Here is a 17,985-nt window from a genome sequence, read left to right as displayed (position 1 = left end):
AATTCCAAAACATGGAGGTGAGCCTGGAATGTTGGTGATGAACATAGGCAGAATGATCTTGACCTCTGACCTCTAGAATCTGATCAGCTGATTCTTAAATCGGGATGAACATCTGAGCAAAGTTTGAAGAAGTTCCTCAAAACATTCAGAGATACAGTGGTCACAAGAATGGCCTGGAAGCAAGGGTTAACATGAGGCCCAAAGACCTTTGACCTTCGACCAATTTATCCTTGAGTCAGTTTGAAGAAAATCTATCTAAGGATTCTTGAAATATTACATTCACACGACTGGTCCAGATGGATGGAAAGACAATCTGAGAGCGTGATGACCTCTGACCTTTGCTCCTGCCAGTCTGTGTGATGTATTTGGTCGAGTTCTCCAGTCCCAGCTTCCTCAGAGCTAGAATGAAGATGAGCATTACTTAAATGTGTTCCACTAGAGAGAACTCTGGAGAACCTTAGAGCCAGACGGTCTTAAATGCAGAGAGCTATTGCTGATCTGAAGCAGTGCTGCAGTATTGACTTCCATTAAACTTTCTCTGCCAGAGCACTACTGCTCCCAAAAAGGGGATGTTTTAAAGCCAGCAGGAGGAAGGTGAACTCCAGTGAACTCTGGAGAGTCCTTAGTGGAGCTACTGTAACAGGTTAGCAGTGCTGCAGGGTCACTCCTCTGTGAATGGTTGATCAGACTAAGAGAGATAAAAAGATACAAACTTTTGTCGCAATATCTTTTTCCAAACATTGAAATACGTAAACCTGGCACAACAGGAAGGAAAACTTTGTTTGGTGGATTATTTCTTTGTTCTAATAGAGATTCTTGGCTATAAATCTGGAACTGTTAGGAAGTCTGGTTATCTGCTTTTTAAATGGCGACACATTTTTAAGGAGCCTGCAGGATCAGCAGCAGAGCTGAGGATCTGGGAACGATTTACCAGATCTTCTCTGCCAGAAGGTGCTGGACCCCGCTGCCGTGGTCAGAAGGTGTCTGCTCCAATAATTGTTGTTACCTTTGACTGATCTGGATAGGGCCATGTGAGAGGACAACTTCAAGCTGGTGTTCTCTAAAACCAAGCTGTGCCCCTATTTGGAGACAGTACCAACTCCAAACTGAAGCCAAGGTCCATTTAAGAGGAAGACGACAGTTTCCTCACCCTGTCAGCACTAATGAACCCTACTCTGTCTTCTATGGAGTAGCAGCTGAGGTTTGCGGGATGATATGGCTGACGGCTCCAGATGTCCAGATGATCCAGGACAGACTGCATGCAGCCAGCCTCCGGTCTCTTAGGGCTGCCAGGAAGCCTGCCACCACTGCTCTTCACCATCAGCCCTGTTTGTGCTGGAACCTGAACATGTGGAGGAACGTTATGATCAGCGGTGAGTCCAGCGGAGAGGAGAGGATGGAGCGTCCTCCCAGCAGTCCTGACCTCACCAATGGACTCTGGATCAGCTTGGACTAGCCGTTGGTGCCAGAGTGACCAACCCAACCACACTGGCTGGAAGAACGGGACGTCATCCCACAGCAGTGTGTGACCAGTATGAGGGGGAGGAGCTAGGCTGGTGACCATGAGGAGGAGGAGCTAGGCTGGTGACCATGAGGAGGAGGAGCTAGGCTGGTGACCATGAGGAGGAGGAGCCAGGTTTCGGACTTCTGGCAGAGAAGGTTTGGGACATTTTTCACGTCCACATCCTCAGCTCTGTTCTCTCCAATGAAGGAAATAAACGGACTTTACCAGAGAGGAGGCATTTTCACACCAATGCAATCACCTACCAAACAGGAACTCCTTACTTTTGTGCTGAGTTTATTTACTTTTTATCTGAACAACTGTGGAACAGGTGAGAGAGCCTGGCCCTGGTCCTCTGGTGTGTAGAGAGAAACATCTAACAGCTGAAGTCCCAGTGACTTTATGGCTGAATAAACAGTCAGCAGGCAGGGAGAATTGGTGATCAGGTCTTTAGAGCTTCTTTTCAGTAATAACTTAATTTTGATCAAATCAAGACCAGATGGATGAAGTCCTGATGGGGGCGGAGTCTCTACAGGTGCGTGGGTGTGAGAGAATAACTGACCTTCAGCTCCTTCTTCAGTTGGGTCAATTCCCGGTCAGCTTTTATTCCTCATGACGATTCACCAGCTGCTCCGCCGTCCTCTGGGTTCCTCCACACAGCAGAGTATCGGATCCTGAATACTTCATGTTACATAGAGTATTAGTGATTTAACCCATCGTTTCTCAGTGATAACTCTACACATCCCCCACACCCCCATGCTTCTGCTTGGCTCAAGACCACCCTCCCCAGTGCTCAGCTCCAGGTGAGCTCTGTATCTGTTCATAGTGATCCTCCTCTGGGTGGTCTATGCAGGGCCCACTGAGGAAGAGTCTGAACTAAAACCCTCAGTTCACCTGGACTCTCTGACTTCACTGAGAGAGCTGATGCTGAGCATCTAGCTGCTCCCTCTTCCAGGAGCTGGAGGTTCTCAGTCCTGGAGTCTTCCTCTCTCCCTTCCCCATCGCAGGACTCAGAGAAGGGAGGACGTATTCTTGTCCCACGCTGCTCGGCCAGCCCCTGGTTCTTAGCAAAGGCGTGCTGCACTGACAGTAACTGTGACCTTGTCCTCCAGGTTACCCTGCACTCCTGCGCCTCAGTCAAAGCTCTTTTTATGGCGTCTGAAGAGAAGACAGGAAGTCATTGTTGAACAGCCACATCCCAGACCTGGGGTCAGGTGGTCTAGTGAAGTTCACAGTTGTCCAGGCATCCATGACAGAGCAGTAGAAAGGTCAAAGGTCAGTGAAACTGTGTGACTCAAACAGGAAGAGCTGTTTGTCGTATCTGTGCCGCTCAGTCCTCGACTGCAGCAGCTGAGCCGCAGCCAATCAGCAGACAGAGCGACTAAAGCAGCCGCTGACCTGCTTGAGGCCTGAAGGTAGTCCCTCTGAGTCTGTGCCACCAGGTCCTAGATAGACCACCAGGACCTTTAAACCCTGACGACCCCACCCAAGGTCACCAGGAAGACCGGGTCTGCAAAGAAATAGAAAAATAAGTTCTTTGAAAGAAACTAGAAATGTAACTGACTGTGACTGCTTCTGTAAAACCTTTTCATATGTTTTAATAAATGAATTTGTAAAACAGATAAAACTGTAAAACATACACTAAAACATCCAGCATATATGCTTTTAGTGAAAAAGTTTGGCTCAAATTAAACACCTGTCCTTGCATTTGAGTTTAAACATATAAAGCTTGGTATAATCCGTTCTAAAGAAAGCTTCATATTCGGTCCTGTTGCTAGATTAAAAGTAATAATAGTTTCAGTGAGAGGATCCTACATTTCTATCCGTTTATAAGTTAATGTGGCCTTCTTGGTACCAACGGCATACACAGACTGTATGATGCATGGACATAGTCTCAGTGACATCACCCACCAGTTCTGGAGCAGAGTTGTGAAGCCCAGTAATGACCGCTCTTATATTCTAAATGTGGATTAGAAGTTAGTTTAGGTCAGACAAAGGCCAAAGAGGTTAAGATGCATTAAGATGTTCAGTCTCTACAGAGAACAGCTACAGAGCCGCCACCTGACACTGAGACCGGCCCTGTGACTGATAATGAAAAACACCCAGCTCGATAACAACAAATAAAATATATATATATATATATATATATATGTACGGTGCTTAACAAATGTATCAGACCCCTCTAACCCTAACCACAGTCAGGTTTCTGCCACAGCTGCCCTAAATTAACAGCATTGGTAATTACCAAAACCATTTTCTATGTTTCTGCAATGGTTAATACACCAATATGTAGAAGCTCTTTAACACAAATGATATTTTTAATGCTAAAATAGAATTATTATTGTTATCCATGAATTTTCAAATTTACTGGTTTACAACAAAACTGTAAAAATAGTAAAGCACATTAATATTTCTGATGAATGTGTCAGATTATAGTTATTTACTGTCATTCCTGAAGAGAAAAATGAGTTTTAGTGGTTGAATGTTATGCTTGATTCATTTCTGACTTCTCAGAGAAGCCCAGTGAGCCGGCTCACGTTTGGGTGAATTCAGTTTGAAATTCCTCATTCCTGTTCAAAATGGTAAAACGTGAAGAGCTGACTGAAAATGAAAGAGTCCGCATTAAAGCACTTCATGATGCTGGATGGTCTCTGAGACAGAGATGACAGCTGGTCTGATACATTTGTTAAGCTCTGTACATATATATATATATATATATATATATATATATATATATATATCCCCCCCATGCACTGTACCATGGGCTATTTCCACCAAACTCTTTGTTTATTTTCAGGCAGGCTTTACAGATGTACTAGAGTTAGCATAGGTGCATTAGCTTAGGTGTGTTAGCATGGGTGCATTAGCATAGGTGTGTTAGCATTGGTGTGTTAGCATAGGTGCGTTAGCATTGGTGCATTAGCATTGGTGTGTTAGCATTGGTGTTAGCATTGGTGTGTTAGCATTGGTGCATTAGCATTGGTGTGTTAGCATTGGTGTTAGCATTAGTGTGTTAGCATTGGTGTTAGCATTGGTGTGTTAGCATTGGTGCATTAGCATTGGTCTGTTAGCAACAAGAAAACTACCAAAAGCTCCCATTCCTGACATTAGTGAGAAAAGGGGAAACTTAGCCACTGCTGCTGTGCACCTGACATGAACACAAACTCAGGGGGACTGAGAAATCTTCAGACTGGTCTAAAAAGGAGAAACATGGTTTCCAGTCATTTTTACCCAGAGACAGCTGGTGATTCTCCTAAAATATGATCAAGAAATTTTATTGACATTGCTGATGTGACCTGAAACTTTCACCAGGAGAAGCTCTCAATCCCAAACCGCCCCCTACACACTCTCCCTTCACACTAGCCCTCCGTTTGGGTCCGCCATATTAAGGATCGTCCCAAACCACGTAGTGTGGAGGGGGAGTGGACCGTTCAGCCCTTAAATAGCGAGTCTGCATCGATGCACACTTTCAATGACTTTTGCAGGAAGTGCAGCGCCTAAATGGAGGAGGAAACAACATATAAATGCAAGTGCTGCATGTGTCCACTATGTTCCCCACACCTTTGTCACACTAACAGAAAATCACAAAAAGCGTGGTTTAAAAGATTAAAGGAAACAAGCAAATCTTACTCTATGCTGAAGTTTGATTTGATTGTGCAGCTCTGGCACCTTAAAATGTGAGCACAGGTGAGACTGTGATCAGCTGAGATAATTACAGTAAATGGAGCACAATAATTAGCTGACAAGATAATAATTAGGTAATCTACGTGCATATTGAAGTTTTTGTGTGACTGGCGGGAGTCAGTATAAAGTAGCTGCCGTTAAATGTAGAAGGATCTCGCGGAGTTATGTACCATCAAATATATCAAGGTAACGATACAAGGCGGAGCAGCATTTACCTCTCGCTGATGCAACAAAGCCAACAAACGCTGAAGACGCTTGCATCTTCTGCCAGCGGCAGCGATCCTAGCGAGTCGCAATCTGTGCCACAGCATAACAGCCATACACGAGGGCGTCTTTCTGTTGCCGTGGCGACGAGGTCTTCCGTTTTCCGGTGAAGTGAAGAGGGCCTCCCATTCCTGCCCTTCATATTCATACCCTCCCCCTTCAATTAAAGAGCCCTCCACGGCGACGAGTGTGACTTCATTTGGAGTGACACTCGGTAGTGAAGGGCTCGTGTGTAGGGGCCATTTGGGATTGAGTGTACCTCTGATGGTCAGATCACGAGTCAGCACAGAGACCTGCAGCCCTGGAGGATATAGAAGTTAGCCACACCTGGCCCCAATCAGCCACACACACCTGGCCCCAATCAGTCACACACACCTGGCCCCAATCAGCCACACACACCTGGCCCCAATCAGTCACACACACCTGGCCCCAATCAGCCACACACACCTGGCCCCAATCAGCCACACACACCTGGCCCCAATCAGCCACACACACCTGGCCCCAATCAGCCACACACACCTGGCCCCAATCAGTCACACACACCTGGCCCCAATCAGCCACACACACCTGGCCTATACTGATTGCCTTACCAGACTGATCTTCCTCACAGATCAATCATCACAATGTCTGAAATAACGGTGATCAGATGAAACAGTTTCAGGTTTCTCTGCTTTAATGTGGAGTTGGCCTCCTTTTACAGCCTCCTCTCTTCTCTGAAGGCTTTAATGTTCTGGAGTGTTCCTGTGGGAATGTGTGTCCATTCATCCTCTAGAGCATTTCTGAGGTCAGACTCTGATGTTGGACCAGAAGGCCTGGACCACAGTCTCTGTTCCAGTTCATCCCAAAGGTGCTGGATGGGGTTGAGGTCAGGACTCTAGTCTTTCTAGTCCTTCTCTGGTCTCTGGTCCACAGTCCTGCTGGAATAGAAAAGGGCCTTCCCCAAACAGTTGGAAGCATAGCATGGTCCAGAAGGTCTTGGTCTGCTGAAGCATTAAGATTGGCCTTCACTGGAGATAAGGGGTCTAGACCAGACCCTGAAACAAGCCCCAAACCATTATCCCTCCTCCACCAAACTTCACAGTCAGACAGGTAACGTTCTCCCAGCATCCTCCACACCCAGACTCACCATCTGACTGTAAACAGAGAAGATGATTGGTGGCTCCACGGTCCAGTGTCGGTGTGTTTTACTCCACTCCATCTGAACCTTGGTACTGGACTTGGTGATGTGAGGCTTGCACGCAGCTGTTGCCATGGAAACCCATTCATAAAGCTCCAGCTGCAGTTTTAGTGTTTACATTAATGCCAGAGCAAGTTCAGAACTCTTCAGCTAAGATATCAGCAGAGCGTTGGTGACGTTTACACACCATGCGACTCAGCAGCCGTTGACCCCACTCTGTGATTTTATGTGGTCTATGGCTTCATGGCTGAGTTTCTGTTGTTTCTAAATGCTTCCACATTCTAATATCACTGACAGCTAACTGTGGAATATCCAGCAGGGATAAAATTTCATCAACTGTCTTATTACAAAGGTGGCATCATGACAGAACTGTGCTGGAAGTCACTCAGCTCCTCAGAACGACCCACTTTGTATGACAAATGTTGACTGCATGGCTGGGTGCTTGATTTTGCTGCTGGGAAGCATCCCCACAGCATGATGCTGCTGAGAAGCATCCTCACAGCATGATGCTGCTGAGAAGCATCCCCGCAGCATGATGCTGCTGAGAAGCATCCTCACAGCATGATGCTGCTGAGAAGCATCCCCACAGCATGATGCTGCTGAGAAGCATCCTCACAGCATGATGCTGCTGAGAAGCATTCTCACAGCATGATGCTGCTGAGGAGCATCCTCACAGCATGATGCTGCTGAGAAGCATCCCCACAGCACGATGCTGCTGAGGAGCATCCCCACAGCATGATGCTGCCACCAGCATGCTCCACAGTGGGGATGGTGTGTTTGTGGTGATGTCAGTGTTTGGCGTCTTGTCTGATGGTCTCAAAGCTCCATTCTGGTCTCATCAGACCAAAGACCTTTCTTCCTCTTGACCATGGAGTCTCCCACAGTCCTTCTGGTGAACTCTAGTCCAGATTGAATCTGAGTTTTCTTCAACAGTGTCTTTCTCTTTGCCACTCTCCCATAAAGCTCTGACTGGTGAAGAACCCGGCCAACAGTTGTTGTCTGCAGAGTCTCTCCATCTCAGCTGCTGAAGCTTGGAGCTCCTTCAGAGTAGTCATAGGTGTATTGGTGTCCTCTCTCACTAGTCTCCTTCTTGCACGCCCACTCAGTGTGTGAGGACGGTCTGATCTAGGCAGATTTACACATGTGACATATTCCTTCATTTCTTCATGATGGATTTAACTGAACTCTGGGGGATGTTCAGAGACTTGGAGATGTTTCTGTCTCCATCCTCTGACTTAGACTTTTCAGTAACATTTTCTCTGAGTGTTCTTATGTCTTCATGGTGTAATGGTAGCCAGGAATACTGATGAACCAGTGACTGGAGCGTCCAGACTCAGCTGATCCTCATCTCTCTAACTGTGAGACTACCAGCACCAACTGTCTGGACCTCTGTTTCAGCTCAGACACTTAAAGGGTGAATATTTGTTTTTATAACTTTGTAGAAATCTGTCTTCACTTTGACATTACAGAGGGTTTTCATATTGACCATGATTTTAAAATCAATAAAAGTGCCAAACATCCATGGGGGTGAATACTTTTTATTGGCTCTATAGAAGCCCGTCTAGTTTTACCAGAGCATTGAGCACTGATTATGTGTGGGTTTAGTTCCACATTTTCAGAATAGTTCTCGGCTCTAAGCAGACATTTATGTGGAGTACAAACTGAACGAAGGTAAACACAGTTACAAAGCCGACCACTGTGCGGCGTGCCTTCGTTAGCACTGCCACTGTTTTAAATGACTGTGTTGTAGTGAATGAGCGCTGTAAAAGGGTGAAAAAGCTCTCACTGAGACAGGAAACCTTTGTGAACAATCATCTCTGAGACACAGACCAGTCCGCTCCTCCATCCACGTAAATGTCAGCACACCTTCACATGTCAGACTGCAGGCTTATTCAGCAGAACAGACGTGAGCAGCACGGCGCCATCGCTGCTCCTCGCCTTCATTCAACCTTTAACGGCTGAGGGGCCAACAATAGCTGTAAGCCGCTTTCCATGGTGTCTGACTCAGTCTGGCTGTGTGGGACAGACCAACAGTTCTAAGGACATCAGTTTCTAAGGCTTAAGCTTTGCACAGAGATTTCCTTTAGCCGCTTTTATCTCACCTCTCTTTGTCCCTCCCAGACTTACCAGGGATAAGCTTTTGGCTGTCATGGTTGTTGCTGCTGTGACATCTCTATCTGCTACCATTGTGTGACACTCCCTGAACTGTGAACTTGAAGCTACCTTCTGAACATTTCCTCATGTCTAAGGGAAGATCTCTGACGCTCTTTAATGGTCTACTGAACAGTCCTGACAACACAAACCTCATTAAAGTTTCATAGAGAAAATCCCCAAACAGAAAAACGCTTCCATTTTACTTTTTCAGACCCTGACATTAAAGTCAAAATAACGGTGCTATAGCTACTGTAAAGCTGTGGTTAATACAAATGAAAACTACAGACTCTGCCTCTGCCAGAGTAAATGTTTTCTGTACACAAAGAATGCTGGAAAGGACTTTGACTCTGCCCATTTCATATTCATCCTCCAAACTGAAAAGAGGGAATATTTGATCTACATGTGCACGAACAGATTCTGCAGTAGAGCGGAAAGATGAACGAATGCTCCCTGTATGCAGGATTTAACAGCTGATAAGCAATGTATGCACCCTGACACAGACTCTGCTTCTCCAGTGAGCCATGGCAGAGAGCAAATCTATGAAAATAAGCAGGTGTCCCAGCACAGATAGCCCTGGAACAATCAGGATTTGTCTGGCCTTTTAGTCTAAACATGCAGGGATGGATCCAGACTGTGGCAGACCCCCCTTAAAACCTGAGTTCTGACTTGCAGAAGATAGGATTAAAGGTGAAATCCTTTGTTGGTCTGCTCTCTCATGTGTTATTCTCCTCTTGCTTTGGTTTGTCTGTTTGTGAGTGTGTGCATGTTAACTCAGCAGTCCTGACAGTCAGCTCTCTCCGCTGCACAGCCCGCATACTGGAGCTCCTGGTCCCAGCACCTGTGTCATCCGGCAGGGCTTCAACCACAGAGGTGTCTGCTGCCCTCATGCAGAAGACGGAGCCAGATAAGGGTAGCTTTCTGGCAAAAACCTCCGTTCAACTTCTACAACTAAGATGTCTCTAACAACCAGACATTCAGCTGAGAAAGGTGAAAGAGGAACACAGACAGTCAAAGAGAACCACCAGCTTCAGAGCCACAGACCCTCTGGTGAAAAACCAGAGTGACATTTTGGCTCACATAGCCCTCCCTCTGCTTCCCACCTGCCTCACAAACTCACCTGTTAAGGCTCTGCTGCTAGAAGTCAACCAACCATCTTATCTCTGCTGGTACCTTCCCAGAATCCCCTGTGGCCATGTCCAAACCTCAGTCCCTCCCATCCAAGACGTAAAAATGTATCCCACCAACAGAAGCGCAGCAACGGTCCAACAGCCACCGCTGGACCAGAGCTTAGAGCCCAGTTAGAGCCCGCCTCCTTCCTCACCACAGAGGTGAAAAACGATGAGAGCAGCATGGCGCCATCAGTGGCTCAGGACTCCCGCTAAATCTACACCTAGAACAAAACATCCGTTTCTCTGTGCTCTCAAACTGAGCCAAAAACAGGCAAAACAGCCGCTCTCAAACTCTGCCAGCCACGCCGGGAGAAGAGCAGTCAGATAAAGAACCACGGCATGGAGGGTCAGATTAGAGGGGGCCTGCTGGACACACGCTGGAAAGCATCGGTGTGGTTAGGCTTTAAACAGATCTAAGTCCTTGTAACGATACGAAATGAAGCTCAGTGTTAGTAAATGCAGGACGGTGTAGTCATACATCCAGCCTCCTCCTTTATAGACTAAAGCTCCACCTCCTCCACCCCAGCCTCCTCCTTTATAGACTAAAGCTCCACCTCCTCCACCCCAGCCTCCTCCTTTATAGACTAAAGCTTCACCTCCTCCACCCCAGCCTCTTCCTTTATAGACTAAAGCTCCACCTCCTCCACCCCAGCCTCCTCCTTTATAGACTAAAGCTTCACCTCCTCCACCCCAGCCTCCTCCTTTATAGACTAAAGCTCCACCTCCTCCACCCCAGCCTCTTCCTTTATAGACTAAAGCTTCACCTCCTCCACCCCAGCCTCTTCCTTTATAGACTAAAGCTCCACCTCCTCCACCCCAGCCTCCTCCTTTATAGACTAAAGCTCCACCTCCTCCACCCCAGCCTCTTCCTTTATAGACTAAAGCTTCACCTCCTCCACCCCAGCCTCTTCCTTTATAGACTAAAGCTTCACCTCCTCCACCCCAGCCTCCTCCTTTATAGACTAAAGCTTCACCTCCTCCACCCCAGCCTCTTCCTTTATAGACTAAAGCTTCACCTCCTCCACCCCAGCCTCTTCCTTTATAGACTAAAGCTTCACCTCCTCCACCCCAGCCTCTTCCTTTATAGACTAAAGCTTCACCTCCTCCACCCCAGCCTCCTCCTTCATAGACTAAAGCTCCACCTCCTCCACCCCAGCCTCCTCCTTCATAGACTAAAGCTCCACCTCCTCCACCCCAGCCTCCTCCTTTATAGACTAAAGCTCCACCTCCTCCACACCAGCCTCCTCCTTTATAGACTAAAGCTCCACCTCCTCCACCCCAGCCTCCTCCTTTATAGACTAAAGCTTCACCTCCTCCACCCCAGCCTCTTCCTTTATAGACTAAAGCTTCACCTCCTCCACCCCAGCCTCCTCCTTTATAGCCTAAAGCTTCACCTCCTCCACCCCAGCCTCTTCCTTTATAGACTAAAGCTTCACCTCCTCCACCCCAGCCTCCTCCTTTATAGACTAAAGCTCCACCTCCTCCACCCCAGCCTCTTCCTTTATAGACTAAAGCTTCACCTCCTCCACCCCAGCCTCTTCCTTTATAGACTAAAGCTCCACCTCCTCCACCCCAGCCTCCTCCTTTATAGACTAAAGCTCCACCTCCTCCACCCCAGCCTCTTCCTTTATAGACTAAAGCTTCACCTCCTCCACCCCAGCCTCTTCCTTTATAGACTAAAGCTTCACCTCCTCCACCCCAGCCTCCTCCTTTATAGACTAAAGCTTCACCTCCTCCACCCCAGCCTCTTCCTTTATAGACTAAAGCTTCACCTCCTCCACCCCAGCCTCTTCCTTTATAGACTAAAGCTTCACCTCCTCCACCCCAGCCTCTTCCTTTATAGACTAAAGCTTCACCTCCTCCACCCCAGCCTCCTCCTTCATAGACTAAAGCTCCACTTCCTCCACCCCAGCCTCCTCCTTCATAGACTAAAGCTCCACCTCCTCCACCCCAGCCTCCTCCTTTATAGACTAAAGCTCCACCTCCTCCACACCAGCCTCCTCCTTTATAGACTAAAGCTCCACCTCCTCCACCCCAGCCTCCTCCTTTATAGACTAAAGCTTCACCTCCTCCACCCCAGCCTCCTCCTTTATAGACTAAAGCTTCACCTCCTCCACCCCAGCCTCCTCCTTTATAGACTAAAGCTTCACCTCCTCCACCCCAGCCTCCTCCTTTATAGACTAAAGCTCCACCTCCTCCACCCCAGCCTCCTACTTTATAGACTAAAGTTCCACCTCCTCCACCCCAGCCTCCTCCTTTATAGGCTAAAGCTTATTATTTTGAAAGGACAATATTGTTTTCCTCCAGGCAGTGATGAGGAGGCAGCAGGAGGAGTGTGATTTAAATTTGGATATTGTGAATTTAGAATAATTGTAGGATTTCTGTATGAAAGACTGGTTCCATCCACAGTTTTATTTTTTTTTTTTCTGTTTTAAAAACCAAAACTTTGAAGCTCAATATCTCCAAACTGCTCACAATGATAACTCCAGGGGGCGCTGTGTTTCATGTAAAAATGGTGGCCTCCTTTTTAAACCAGAGCATAGAATCCAGACCAAAAGGGTACATGACATTAATTTCTGTGTTCTTGGACTGGTCTGATATCCAGGTGAAACTCACTGAGTTTCATACTTTTTATAAATCAATGCTGAATTTCTTCTTCTCTAAATGTCTCTGAACATTAAGTCAATAACACGGTGAGAAACTGTGATTTTAACAGAGCTACAGTCTGCAGTTGTCATGTTGAAATATTGTTTTTATCTCCCTTTTCTGCCTGAGGTAACTACAGAGTAACTCCCACTAGAAACAGTCAAACAGACCCAGAGGGAGCTTTCCGTCTTTCTAATTATATTCCTCAGTGAACAAATAAATGAGTGTGTCGTAGAGAGAACGGCGTCCTCGGTTCCTCAGATGAAATGAAATGGATTGTAAAGAGCCTTCCTTAAATCAGTGATTGTCCAGAATAAACATTATATCAGTGTCAGTGTCAGGATTGTTGCGTCTGTATTCTGCTCCACGTACCTCCATCTCTCCTCCTGTCATCATGCCTGATTAAAACTCTCTCTGTGGCCGCCCGAGCCGTCATTCATGTCATTGCCGAGGACAATCCTGTGATTTCCCAGTGGTGTCTGCAGCCAGGGACGCAGCTCTACCTAACTGTTTCTCAGATGGATCAATTTAGCCGTGCAGAAACCTGGAATGTTCCGCCAGGCAGAGGAGCTCATCTAGTGCCTGGGAGAAGTGACACACCTGCCACATAAGATAACACACCTGTGAGAATTAGAATTTAACCCTTTAGTGTCATTCCTCTGTGCACTGCTCCATCAGAGCAAACAAACGAGCCGCCATGACAGTTAGAGAGTTAACCAGGCTACATTTACCATGAGGGAGACAAGACCACCCATGTTAAACCTTAGAGAGATATAGCGAAGGGTGTACGTGAGAGAAAGAGCTGGGGGATGTACACTACATGGACAAAAATATTTGGCCACACCCCTTCTTTCCTGAATTCAGGTCTTTGAATCTGACCCACAGTTGTTTAAAATCAGGAACCTTTGCAGAAATCTGTGATACAAAGTGGGTCATTCTGAAGATCTCAGTGATGTGCTACTGCAACAGGAAGTCACCTTTAAGATCAGACAGTTTTTATCCCTGCTAGATTTTCTACAGTAAACTGTAAGTGATATTAAAAGGTGGAAGCATTTAGGAACAACAGCAGCTCAGCCTCGAATGAGAAGACCTTTCAAATCCATATTCTGAAAATCCACTGCGGCCCTGAGTGTCAGTCTTAGGAGTCAGACAGCTCAGCCGTGGTTGTGACTGATGCTCTTATATATCCGTACACTCTAGCATCAGTCTGGAACAAATAAGGCCGTTTTTAGAAAGACCGTCCCTCCTGAGGCAGGGATGTCTCTGAAACCTCTCTACCCTACAGTCCTGATAGAGACGGTGTGAGAACAGAGCGATGGAAATGGCTTAGTCTGGAGGAAGTGGCTGCATCTATCATCCTTGCCTCCACACTTTGAGACTTTGACCTGTAAGTGGACTTCAGTGGGGCCGTTTCATGCAGGATTTCTTTGTGCACACGACGCCTGGAAAGAGCGAGCATGCCTCAAACGCTTCCATCAGAGCAAGACTAAAATTTCACAGTGATGCTTGGAGCAGTGTGTGAGAAAAAAAAAAAAACGTATGAGATGAAGAGGTCTGTAGAAAGATTCAGATTGATGCATCTGACATGATAACTGAGACGGACATTTAGCCCCTCCTTCACGTCTGCAGAGCTCCTAATGCAGCCGTTTCACCAGCGACTACTGTGATGGAGTAGAATAGCTCCAAGGGTCGGATGCTGCTGATCGGCGCTTTGACCAGAGCAGCTTCAGTACTCACAGAAAGTTTTGAAAAGGTGCTGATTGAAGGACAGGTGGAGGGAGATTTTGTCGGTCTTAACCCAGAACTTAACCACAGCTCAGTGACGGTGCAGCTGGCAGTTTAAGCTTCAGTAGACATCCAAAAGTAGCAAACACACCAAAGCTCTGCTGCAAAGTCAGAGTCAGCGCTGGTTTAAAGTGTCAAAGACCTCAAACATAGATGAAACGCCCTCTGTTGTTTTCCTTCTTCAGTAGAACACCAAACTCTGCCGTGTCTGAGTGTTTTAGACTGACATCAAAAGTTTGACATCCCTCTCTTCCATTGGAAACTCACTTATCAGCAGGTGGATATTAAACCAGAGCTGTTCTGTCGTGCACGCTCAGCAGGAGTGTTGTGTTTGAGCTGGTCTACGGTGCGGTTAGGAAGGCCCAGATTTGCACCGTGCCACTCCCTCTATTATAAGACAAACCCATCCCTGAGCGAGAGTCCAACAAACCGCCTCATTCCCCAGTATCCTAAAAGTTACTGACATCTGCTCTGAAGATGTCTCTGAGAGAAACCTGCGTGGGATTCATGACACATTCAGAAAGCTGCATAGTTCACAGCTTAAGGTGATGAATGCCAGGAGCTGATAGGCTCCTATTGGCATGAAGAAAAACCTTTATGCCCATATAAGGACATCTAAGGGCTGACAGAAAGTTCACAGTAGTACGTTAGATAAACCCTAAAAACAGGACTTTGGTAGTGGAGGTAGACCTTCGCTGAGGAGGAAGAGTTCATTCTATCTTCAGCACCAGTAGAGGATGTTAAATATTCTACAAACACGTTATTTAAATGAAATCACAGAAATCATCAGAAACAACTTTGGTATCCTCCGGCTCTCTGGTAGATGCTTTAGCTGTTGTTTAGCTTGGTGGGATTAGCATCAGTGTTATCAGAGCTGGATACAGTTTTGTTTCCTTTTGTGTCCTAAAGATCAGGCTGATGTGCTCAGCTTTAGAGTCTCTGCAGCTACAGAAGACTCATTCTCCCAGGATGCATCTGTGCACACTGTCCACTGACCCACATGTTCATAAACCTTTAACATGGAGATGTGGGCGGTAACGTTTCAGTCCTCTGCAGTGGCGTTTAACGGCCTTTAACGCTGCTGGTGAAGCATTTATGCAGCCAGAGAAACTGAAGAGGGAAGAGCAGTCACTGAGGCTCAGCTTTAGCTTTAGCTTTAGCTTTAGCATGAATTCACATGAGTTTTAAACGTACTGATGTATTTCACTGCCATGAATGACGGTAAGAGTGCGTTCACATGCAGCAGCTCGTTCTCCACTGTTGAAAACAGTCTTTTCAGAGGTCTTTTTTATTTGTTCCACCCTTACAACCCAGAGAAGGCGTTCCATGTCTCCCACCCGTAAACAGAGTATCAGGTGAGCAGTGTAAGGCATTCTCCTTTAATCAGAGTCAGCTCTGACACTGCAGATGAATAATGGAGCACAACAAGGCAGTAACCAGAGCGTGACTTGTGTCTCAGCTTCATATAGCCACATCAACCCTCACGGCTCTCCTCCTGCTTTAATCATCCCAATAATGGAGCAGGAATGCCTCCAAAATCAAATGTGATCTGACAGCTTCTCACCTTTAGGAGCACGCTGTAATTATAAATCAGCCCGCTTTCATTTCATTCTCTTATAAATCAATGAATTTCCTCAGTCACTAAAAACATTTGTCTTCTCTGCCTCTTTTATCCTGACACACTAATCTGGTAAGGCTGTATTTTTAGAGCAGTCTCCTGTCATGGTGCAGCAGTTTTAATGTCAGTAAATGAGATCAGAGTGATCCTAATCCCATGTCCCACTGCTGTAAAACTAAAAACATCATCTACACTGAACTGATAAAAAATCATGTCATGATACTTTACACAGAGAGCTAGTTTAATTCATAGTGTTTGATCTGATAGTTGCAGAAACCCAACAGGAATCCACCAATCAGCAAACAGCTGCAGGTCTGAGGAGCTGAAAATCTGCAGCAACAAGTAAAGAAGCCTCCAGAGTCAGAAACAGTGACCCAGGAATGAGATACAGAGAAACACCACAGGTCAGGTCTTCTTATTAACACAGACTCTGATGACACTGTTGGTGCATTTCTCATGGACTCTTCTGTACTGACTGATGTGTTCTGTCTCATCTCCAGCTCTCTCCAACAGGGAAGGGTGAAGGTCACTGCTGAGCTCTGCTGGTCTTGTTCACACAGAGACCATTGGCACCAGACTCATTAGAGCCATCCGGGACCGACCCTCTTAGCAGATATACCAGAATCTGGATCTAGAGCCTGGTTATAGACTAAAGTATTTGGCTGCTGACCATAAAACCAACAGGGACTGTCAGGACTTAGTATTCACATCCATGAACTCTTAGCAGACTTCAACATTCTGGAGTGTTCCTGTGGGAATGTGTGTCCATTCATCCTCTAGAGCATTTCTGAGGTCAGACTCTGATGCTGGACCAGAAGGCCTGGACCACAGTCTCTGTTCCAGTTCATCCCAAAGGTGCTGGATGGGGTTGAGGTCAGGACTCTAGTCTTTCTAGTCCTTCTCTGGTCTCTGGTCCACAGTCCTGCTGGAATAGAAAAGGGTCTTCCCCAAACAGTTGGAAGCATAGCATGGTCCAGAAGGTCTTGGTCTGCTGAAGCATTAAGATTGGCCTTCACTGGAGATAAGGGGTCGAGACCAGACCCTGAAACCAGCCCCACACCATCATCCCTCCTCCACCAAACTTCACAGTCAGACAGGTAACGTTCTCCTGTTCTTTTGTTTCAAATACATGGGCCAGAAGTGGCCATCGAACAGGCCGGGTGGATCTGGCACCGTGTAGTTCCTAGAGCACCTCCTCTTTCTGCATTCTTCATATGGGATGGAAATAAAGTAACGCTGGTTCAGCACGTCGATCAAAGGTTCGTAGGTGTAAAGCAGAAAGCCTTCCACAATAAGGATGTGAGTCTCCTCCTTAGTGTCAGACTTTGGGACGATCTCACTGTCCAGGGTGTTATTAACGCCAAACTTCACTGGGTTATCCAACCATGCGTAGATCGTACTCATCATGGCCATGTCCAGAGCATTGATGACATCGTACTGCTTAAAGCCATCTTCACCAACTTCAGTCTGATCGTGGGGCTTGAAGAAGTCATCCTGATGGACCACACAACAGTTGGGCAGGTTTTTGATCAGTCTGTTGGTGAGGGTGGTTTTCCTTCCATTGGTTACGCCGCCGATGGCGATGATGTACTGCATGATTTCAGAGCTCGTTAGAAAGTCGCCAAGAGTTCAAAACGTTAATAAAACCGGTCAGGGATCAGAATGATCAGACGGGAAGAAAGCTTAAAAAGAGCATCCTCCACTCACCCATGGCATGTTCATGAACCGTCTGACTGCAAAGATGGCGTCCATCAGAGTTCCACGCTCAGAGTCAGCCAACTCTTCACAGCTCAGATGTGTGTGAATGGAGACTGCAGGGTGAGGTGTTTGGTTTTACACAGCTGTGGGAACGGGTCTGACTGGAACACCTGGACTCCATCATTAACGGTACCATGGTCCATATGGACTATCTCACAAAGCTTTAGCCTGTTCACTGAGAATTTCCAGACCAACCAGCATCATTGGAGGAGGCAGGAGTGACCATCAT

At 46.6% G+C, this 17,985-nt stretch overlaps 1 pseudogene; it reads right to left on the bottom strand.

Annotated features, from left to right (window-relative positions):
• Positions 1 to 17,082: 17,082 nt before the first annotated feature.
• LOC121522898 lies at positions 17,083 to 17,685 on the bottom strand (annotated as a pseudogene).
• Between the last annotated feature and the right edge of the window lie 300 nt (positions 17,686 to 17,985).

Source organism: Cheilinus undulatus, linkage group 15 (assembly GCF_018320785.1).
Source record: "Cheilinus undulatus linkage group 15, ASM1832078v1, whole genome shotgun sequence".
Classification (NCBI taxonomy): domain Eukaryota; kingdom Metazoa; phylum Chordata; class Actinopteri; order Labriformes; family Labridae; genus Cheilinus; species Cheilinus undulatus.
This window is presented reverse-complemented; position numbering and strand designations above follow the sequence as displayed.